Source organism: Apium graveolens, chromosome 11 (assembly GCF_009905375.1).
Source record: "Apium graveolens cultivar Ventura chromosome 11, ASM990537v1, whole genome shotgun sequence".
Taxonomy (NCBI): domain Eukaryota; kingdom Viridiplantae; phylum Streptophyta; class Magnoliopsida; order Apiales; family Apiaceae; genus Apium; species Apium graveolens.
The window spans coordinates 195,403,359-195,410,644 of NC_133657.1; the positions used below are offsets into that span (position 1 = coordinate 195,403,359).

At 33.1% G+C, this 7,286-nt stretch overlaps 1 pseudogene; it reads right to left on the bottom strand.

The window, feature by feature from the left end:
• Positions 1-940: 940 nt before the first annotated feature.
• On the bottom strand, positions 941-3,907 carry LOC141696408 (heat shock 70 kDa protein BIP1-like; annotated as a pseudogene).
• Positions 3,908-7,286: the final 3,379 nt, after the last annotated feature.

Consider the following 7,286-nt stretch of genomic DNA (forward strand, 5'->3'; position numbering starts at 1 on the left):
GTCAAAACATTAACTTAATCATCGGAATAAAAATATAATTTTAAAAGTATAAAACAAAAGCATAATCATAAATTAACAAATACATAACATATCATTCGATAAAACGAATAAAAACCAATAATAATAAAATTAATATAAAACTGAATATTAAAAGAATTAAACAACAAAAATGAATGATTAATAAAAATGTATGGGCTATAAATTGACATTAGTTTGAAAAGTAGTTCAAAAATTTATAATTAATACTAAGAAGGTAAAAGCATTAAAATAAATAAAAATCTGATTTTATTTAAAATTTATTTTAATTTTCATGTTATTAGTTTGTAAAAATTATAGATAATATATTAGAGTTGTGAATAAGCTTTAAAAAGTAGTTTCTCCAAAAAAAATTATATGAATAAAAAAGTCACTGAGTAACAAAATATAAAAATTCATGATTCATTAATTTAAAAAGTACAAAATCTTATAATTATTTAATAATAACATTTCCCTAGAAAGCATTGATGCTTAAAAATCAGGGAAAGTAGTTTATAAATTATTTCTATGCATCGTCAAAGTATGGCTCTGTAGTATTTATTATTAAAAAATATATAACAATAACAATGTCAAGTTTAAAATGTAAAAAGCCTATAAAAATAGATAATTCATTTTGCTTTTTATGAATATATCATGTCAAAAGCATTTTTATAATAAAAATAATTATCTCTTGGTCACTTCTAAATTAGAATTTATGAGTATACTGTTTGTGGATTAAAAGCGGTTTGCATACTCACCGGTAGCTGTTGCAGTTACTATGATAAAAAAGTTACTATGATAAAAAAATATAGAGAGAGAGAACAGTTAAGGGGATATTTGATTATTATCAATATTATTAAAAAAAACTAATTTACTAACTAATAAATTTTTTAAGCATAGTACAGGACTACTCTATCAAATTCAATCTAATTATAGGAACACTAAAATGCTTCTGGTACTAAAAAAATCTGTATCATATCTGCATGTTTCTCAATTTTACTTAGCTTGCATAAACCATAAACCAAGTGGTGGCTGATATACACTGCTGTGATAATTGGCTCACAAACAGCTTCTACCTCTTTAAACTTTTCTTGGTATTGTTCTTTATTTCTGTTCCCCCTCTCATTAAGACATGCATTAGCCTCTATAATTGCATCCTCAATCTTCTCCTTTTCACGAGTTTGGAGCTTGCCAGTGAGCTTGTCTTTGTCATAAATTTGGTTCGTCATGTTACTGACATGTGTTGAGTCTGTTATATGCATCAAGTTCTTCGCTCTTCACTGACCTCTGAATCAGATCTTCATCGATCCACCAATCATTTATGGTGATGTTATCTGCTTTGACAGTTAAGTGCTAATCTATATCAATTCCAAATGTGACTTTTATCACGGGTTTTCCCCTGTCTAATGAAGGATCAAATCTAGTACTAGAAAAACGAGTTCAGAACTTGTCAAGTCTAGTGAACTCAACTGAATGTCAATGTACAAACCTTGGGGCAGGTGGTATTCCTGAGAGGTTAAACTTTCTGAGTAGCCTACAATTCTCTGTCAATTTACTTTGACTTTGAAATACCTACAACAGAAGCAGAAAAACAATATAAATGTTTGAATATGTTTACAAGAGTCAGTAATTTACAAAAATTTACCTGGCAAGTAAACTAGTACCTTAATGGACACAGTAGACTGCTAATCCTTGACGGTTCTGATGACACGAGATCTTTGGGTTGGCGTCAAATCAAAAGTGCCTCTATGGACCAACTTAATCACCAACCCGTCCTTGGTTTCAATTCCAAGGCTAACCGGAAACACTGGCCAGTAAATTACGTCTGCAGGATAGCAACATGTAGCAGTAGAAGATTATCCATATGTTTCGGAATATCTATCACAAATAGATATTGAACGTCATGTGGCCTGAAAAATAAAATACAGCTGCAGCTAATAAAATTTCAGTACCTCTAGTATTGTAAACCTCCTCCCTGTTAAGGATTCCTCCTAGTACGGTAGCACCATAGGCAACTGCTGCAAGCCCGCATTTTTAATAGCTTGTTTAACAAGACATATTGTCTTCCTAAACAGATCTTTGTTCAATTTCTCGAATTGTACTCTCGTCAAAAATTGAGAGAAATTCATTCCATCAAAAAGCGACTCAATTTCTACACGGATTTGGTTCTGCCTAATAGAGTGTCTCTTGGCATGCTCAATTTCTCTCCTCAGCTTATCAACAGCTTTGGCATCCTTGCCGATGTCCTTCCCATATGGAAATTAAATTATGCAATTAAGTTATACAGCAAATTTCCTTCTTTGCACATCTAAAACTAAAGTGCGATTATTTTTCCCCATAATACAACAAACTATTGTAGGTAACAGGTAAATTTTGATATCAATCTTTATCAAATTGAGCAATCTAGCTACCCACATCAGTATGTTATAACAGAGTATATTGCGACTCTCTTGCCATGATACTGTGAAGTCTGTTTTACTGGTGTGTACTGTGAAAACAATCTGCGATTAATACAAATAATCAAACAAGTGTGTGCGTGAGTAAACGAAATCAAACGGAGGAAGAAAAAATATAAACAGAAGAGAGATCCTCGAGTCCAGTTGAAACTGTCTCCTTAAAGCTATTTCGCCTCTCACCGTATGTGCGAGTCGATAGCCTCCCAGGATAAAACGAGATAGCGGCGGCGTTACGGATAACGAGCACCTTCAGCGAGCTTGAACGGGCACGAAACTATCACCGAGAGAGAGAGATTTGTGTTTAGAGGCGAATATGTTTTTGGTGTGTCTAACTCTAACGCCTTAGAGGTATTTATATAGGTGTAGATAGACTTGTGCGCTACTCTTTTCCATAATTAAATATCATTAATTATGGAATCGGTGTAATACTTGCAAGCTACTCTATTCCATAAATAATCTGAAACAGAATCAGATTAAATATATCAAGACATACACCATATCAATTAATCTGAAACAAAATCAAATTAATTTATGCCATAATATTTGAGCCAAATTCTAATGGAAAATAATAATTTCCATTATTAAGAGAATATCATCATATCTCACACATCTTTTAGTCATAATGCTCAAAAATATGACTTACCAATATGGGACTTATACCCATATTTTCCAACATGTACTTGTCCTAAAAGCATATGGAAAAAGACCATTCACAAAGCCTGATCCTTACCTCCTAAAAATCTATCTCCGGTTGAAGCAAGGACTTGATCTGAAGTCGCACCACCAAGGTGAAAGACCAGAATGTTCTTGACATCGTTTTCATACTTATACTTCATTTCCAACCCGTGCCCAGTGGCAGCGGCAACTGGTGCGTCCATTATTTGGAAAACTTTTAATCATGCAATAACACCAGCATCTTTGGGTAGCTTGCCTTTGGGCATCATTGAAGTGCACTGCAGATAGAGATAGGATAAAGGACGGTTATAACTATGAGGGAAAGCACATCAACCTTAGTTAACATGACAATAATACACTAAGAAAACTGTATTTAAGTTCCAAATGTAAAATGTTCTCACCAGGAACAGCAAGCACGACATTTTTAATTTTCATCCCAAGAAAAGCTTCTGCTATCTCCTTCATCTTAACTAGGATCATGGCACTTATTTCCTCGGGACTGAAGACCTATATTTTTCTGTCCTTCATTGTGACCTCAATATATGGCTTCCCATCTATGTTAACAATTTTATAAGGTAACAATTTGATAGCTCTCTGAACCTCCTCATCCTCAAACCTGTCAAATTTAGTTTATATTATACTAACAATTCAAATTCAAATTACAAAAAGAAATTCACTGTCAATCGACGAAATGTTACTAACTTCCCGTTCATCAACAGAATTTTACTACTTCTCATCACAATAGAATGTTCCTCTTGCATTATACTTTTTTGAATAAATAGGCCTATATACCTTATAAACGATTATTTTGTTATAACAAATCTCGGAGTTGTGAAAATCGAATGTTAAACCTGAAACGACAAGTGATAAGCTCTTATTGAGCTATTTCGTCGAGGTCTCTTGTAATGTATTTCTTTTTTGATTAATTAGGCTTATATGTCCTTATATGTCTTACAAGTATTTGTTCAAACAAATCTCGGAAGTGATAAAACCCGGTATTTAAGCCCTCAACTCTTGCAATCTACTTTTTTTTTTGACGAACTCTTGCAATCTGCTTAGTAACATAGAGTCAGCAAAATTTTAGAATAGATGAGCTATAATTATCTTATAAACACGATGTACAATAATAATAATCTTCTTTTTAACAATCGTTATTCTTTTAGGAGATAAGAGAAATATCGGTGCTTTAACATAGATTCTAAGTCTACGGATCGGATCGAATATCTAATAATATTAAATGTCCTCGTGTAAAAGATAATTTGTGTACAGGGAGGCCTTAAACTAAACAATGGGCGGTGATTTTAACTAAAGAGAGTGTCGCAGCAAACATGATCATCAACCAGCCACTTCGTCTCGAGTAGACAGAGGTCATGACTTCCACCTTAAGTATAACTCTGAACTTTCTCTCCATAAGTATAGATTGCTTGCCAATGAGGTTACATTTGACGCATGCATGTATATTTTGCCAGTTCCCGATTGAGGGAAATTTAAGGATAACGATTTGCAACTAATTAGAGATTAATGCCTCATAACTCTGATTATGTGGACCAGTTGTTCAAATGTTTTGGACTTGGCAGTGGTTATTTGAACCGTGTAGGACTTGGTAGTGGTTACTAAACAAACGTGCTAGGCAGCAGGCACATTAATGAACCATCGTTTGTCATTAAAATCAGAAAGCATTCCACTGAGATTAGAGGTGGCCACCCGTGCGGGTCGTGCCGGGTTTGTAGCGGGTTGGACACTGAACCGGCACTTGAAGCGAGCGAATCGGGTCGGGTTGTGCTTGAATTTGCAGAAGGTAACTCGGATTCGGCACTGAACTCGTGTGCGTACCAGGCGGTTCGCGGGTTGCAGGCACACGGGCTCGCGGGTTGGAGGGTTGGCACACGGGTTTCGTTCATGTACAGGCTGTTATATTGTTTCTGTTTCGTTCATGTTTCAAGTTTTCAACCATACCAGTTATCATTATAAAATATATACATTGGTAAATCCAACAACATCATGCACTTGCATATTCAACCATTTGTACATACTCTGTAGAGAAGTTATTGCTAATTGTATTCTGATTTGTCCGGCTTATAATATTAAATTGTATTTTGATTTAAATTCATGTATTGAAGATGTATAATAAATATTTTTCACTATTTAAAATTCGAAATTAGTATATCAATGTTTATTAAAATATAAACTCGTGGCACCTATAGAAATTTACAAAACGGATAAAATTAGTAAACGAATTTACCATCATCAATTAAAATTTAAAGTCAAATTACAAATCGAATAAAATTTGTAAACTGAAATTTACAAAAATGAATTTACAAAATAAATTCCTTTAATTCAACAATAAAAATGAATCAACAATATACTATAATAAATAATATACTGAATAAACCCAGAAGTCCAGAATAATACACAAATTAAACTATCCCCTTCTTCCCTTCGTGCGGGCTGTGCGGGGTGCAGTCTACGTGCAGCTCGTGCGGGCTTGGTTCGTGCGGGCTCGTGCGGTTCCGGGTTCTGAAATTAGAATTTGTATTTGGTTCACCTAATTTAGCGAGTTGGGCGGGTTTGAACCGGCCCGGTTCGGTCCGAATTTTTTACGGAGTCCGTACGAACCGGTCCCAAATGAGCGGTTCAAACCCGCACATGTGGCCGGCTCTAACTCAGATCCATTTTTAATCAGGGTTTGTCTAGTGTGTGCACGTGTATACACTAAATTTTATGAATTTGTAGTGTTTTATTGGAAGAATCGATGTAATGTAGGGGTCCACCAATATTTATGATTTAAAAATCAATCAAATTTCGACACATATCTTCTTATACAACAAAAAATCCCTTTTAATTATAACTATCTTAAATTGCTTCCCGTTAATATTTAAATATTTTTTAATTTTTTTTAATAATATAATGTTTTTAGGGATTTACTCAAACCTTAAAATTTATTTACAAAAATACTAACATTTTTAAAGTTATTTTTAAAAATAAAATTTCATTTTCAAAAATACGGTTTGCAGCATCTAACATAATTACAAATTTTGAAAAGGTATATTTCAAGATTGGGTTTGTTACATTTCAAATTTGCAACCTCTACAATCTTAAAATCAACTTTGAAAAAATAAAATAAAAGTTGTCTAACGCGTTGCTGATGTTGCAAATCGTATTTTTGAAAAATAAAAATTAAAAAATGTATTTCTTAAAATAACTTTAAAAATGACAATATTTTCGAAATATTTTAAAATATAGTATTTTTGGAAAAAAAACCATATTTTTAATATTTCATATGAATATAAAAATAATTATAGATTCATAATAAAATTATAAAATAATTAGTAAGAAATTGGGATCACTACAAGAAATTTGCAATCACACAACACCTATGAAACAACGGTCGACCAAAAAACCGTTGCCCCAAATTAGGAGACGACGGAGAATTTTTTTTTCACGAATAACTGTTGTTAGACAACATGTAGAACAACGGTTATAGCAGTTTTTCGAAAGACTTGTCTCTGTGGCATCCTCTTATTGAGGTAGACAACAGTTCTTAAATGGCACTGTTGTCATAGATCTTTAACATAACAGTCCAAAACCGTTGTTAATAAGCTAACTTATTGTAATCTCGGACAATGGTTTTGGACTAATTTGAAAAAAACAGTTGTTACAAATATACATATAAACAACGGTTTACAGAGTCTGTTGTATAAAGGAGTCAACAGAGAAGCATCATACAACGGTTTTACAATTTTGACAGAATAACTGTCGTCTATTTACAAGAAATCATGGCACCACCTGATTGGTGGAAATTATTTCACTTGGATCGCTGAGTTGGCGAAATGAGAGTCGTTGATTGATTTTACTTGGATTGCTTAGTTGGAAGAATGAGAACCGTCGATTGTGAGAATTTATCACACAACGGTATTTTGCAGAAACCGTTGTGTAACATCTAAAATTAAGATTGGTTGATAATTAGCGAAATAATCTTTTCAAATGATTTTTTAGACGATCCAACCTTACGGATGTTAACATATATTGATTTTAGCCATGTAAAAAAATAATAAAAAATTTCAAAATTTATCTTGCTTGACTTTATAAGGAAAATGAGGTAAAAGTACAACTCCCTAAAACAAGATTCGTTGCCGATTA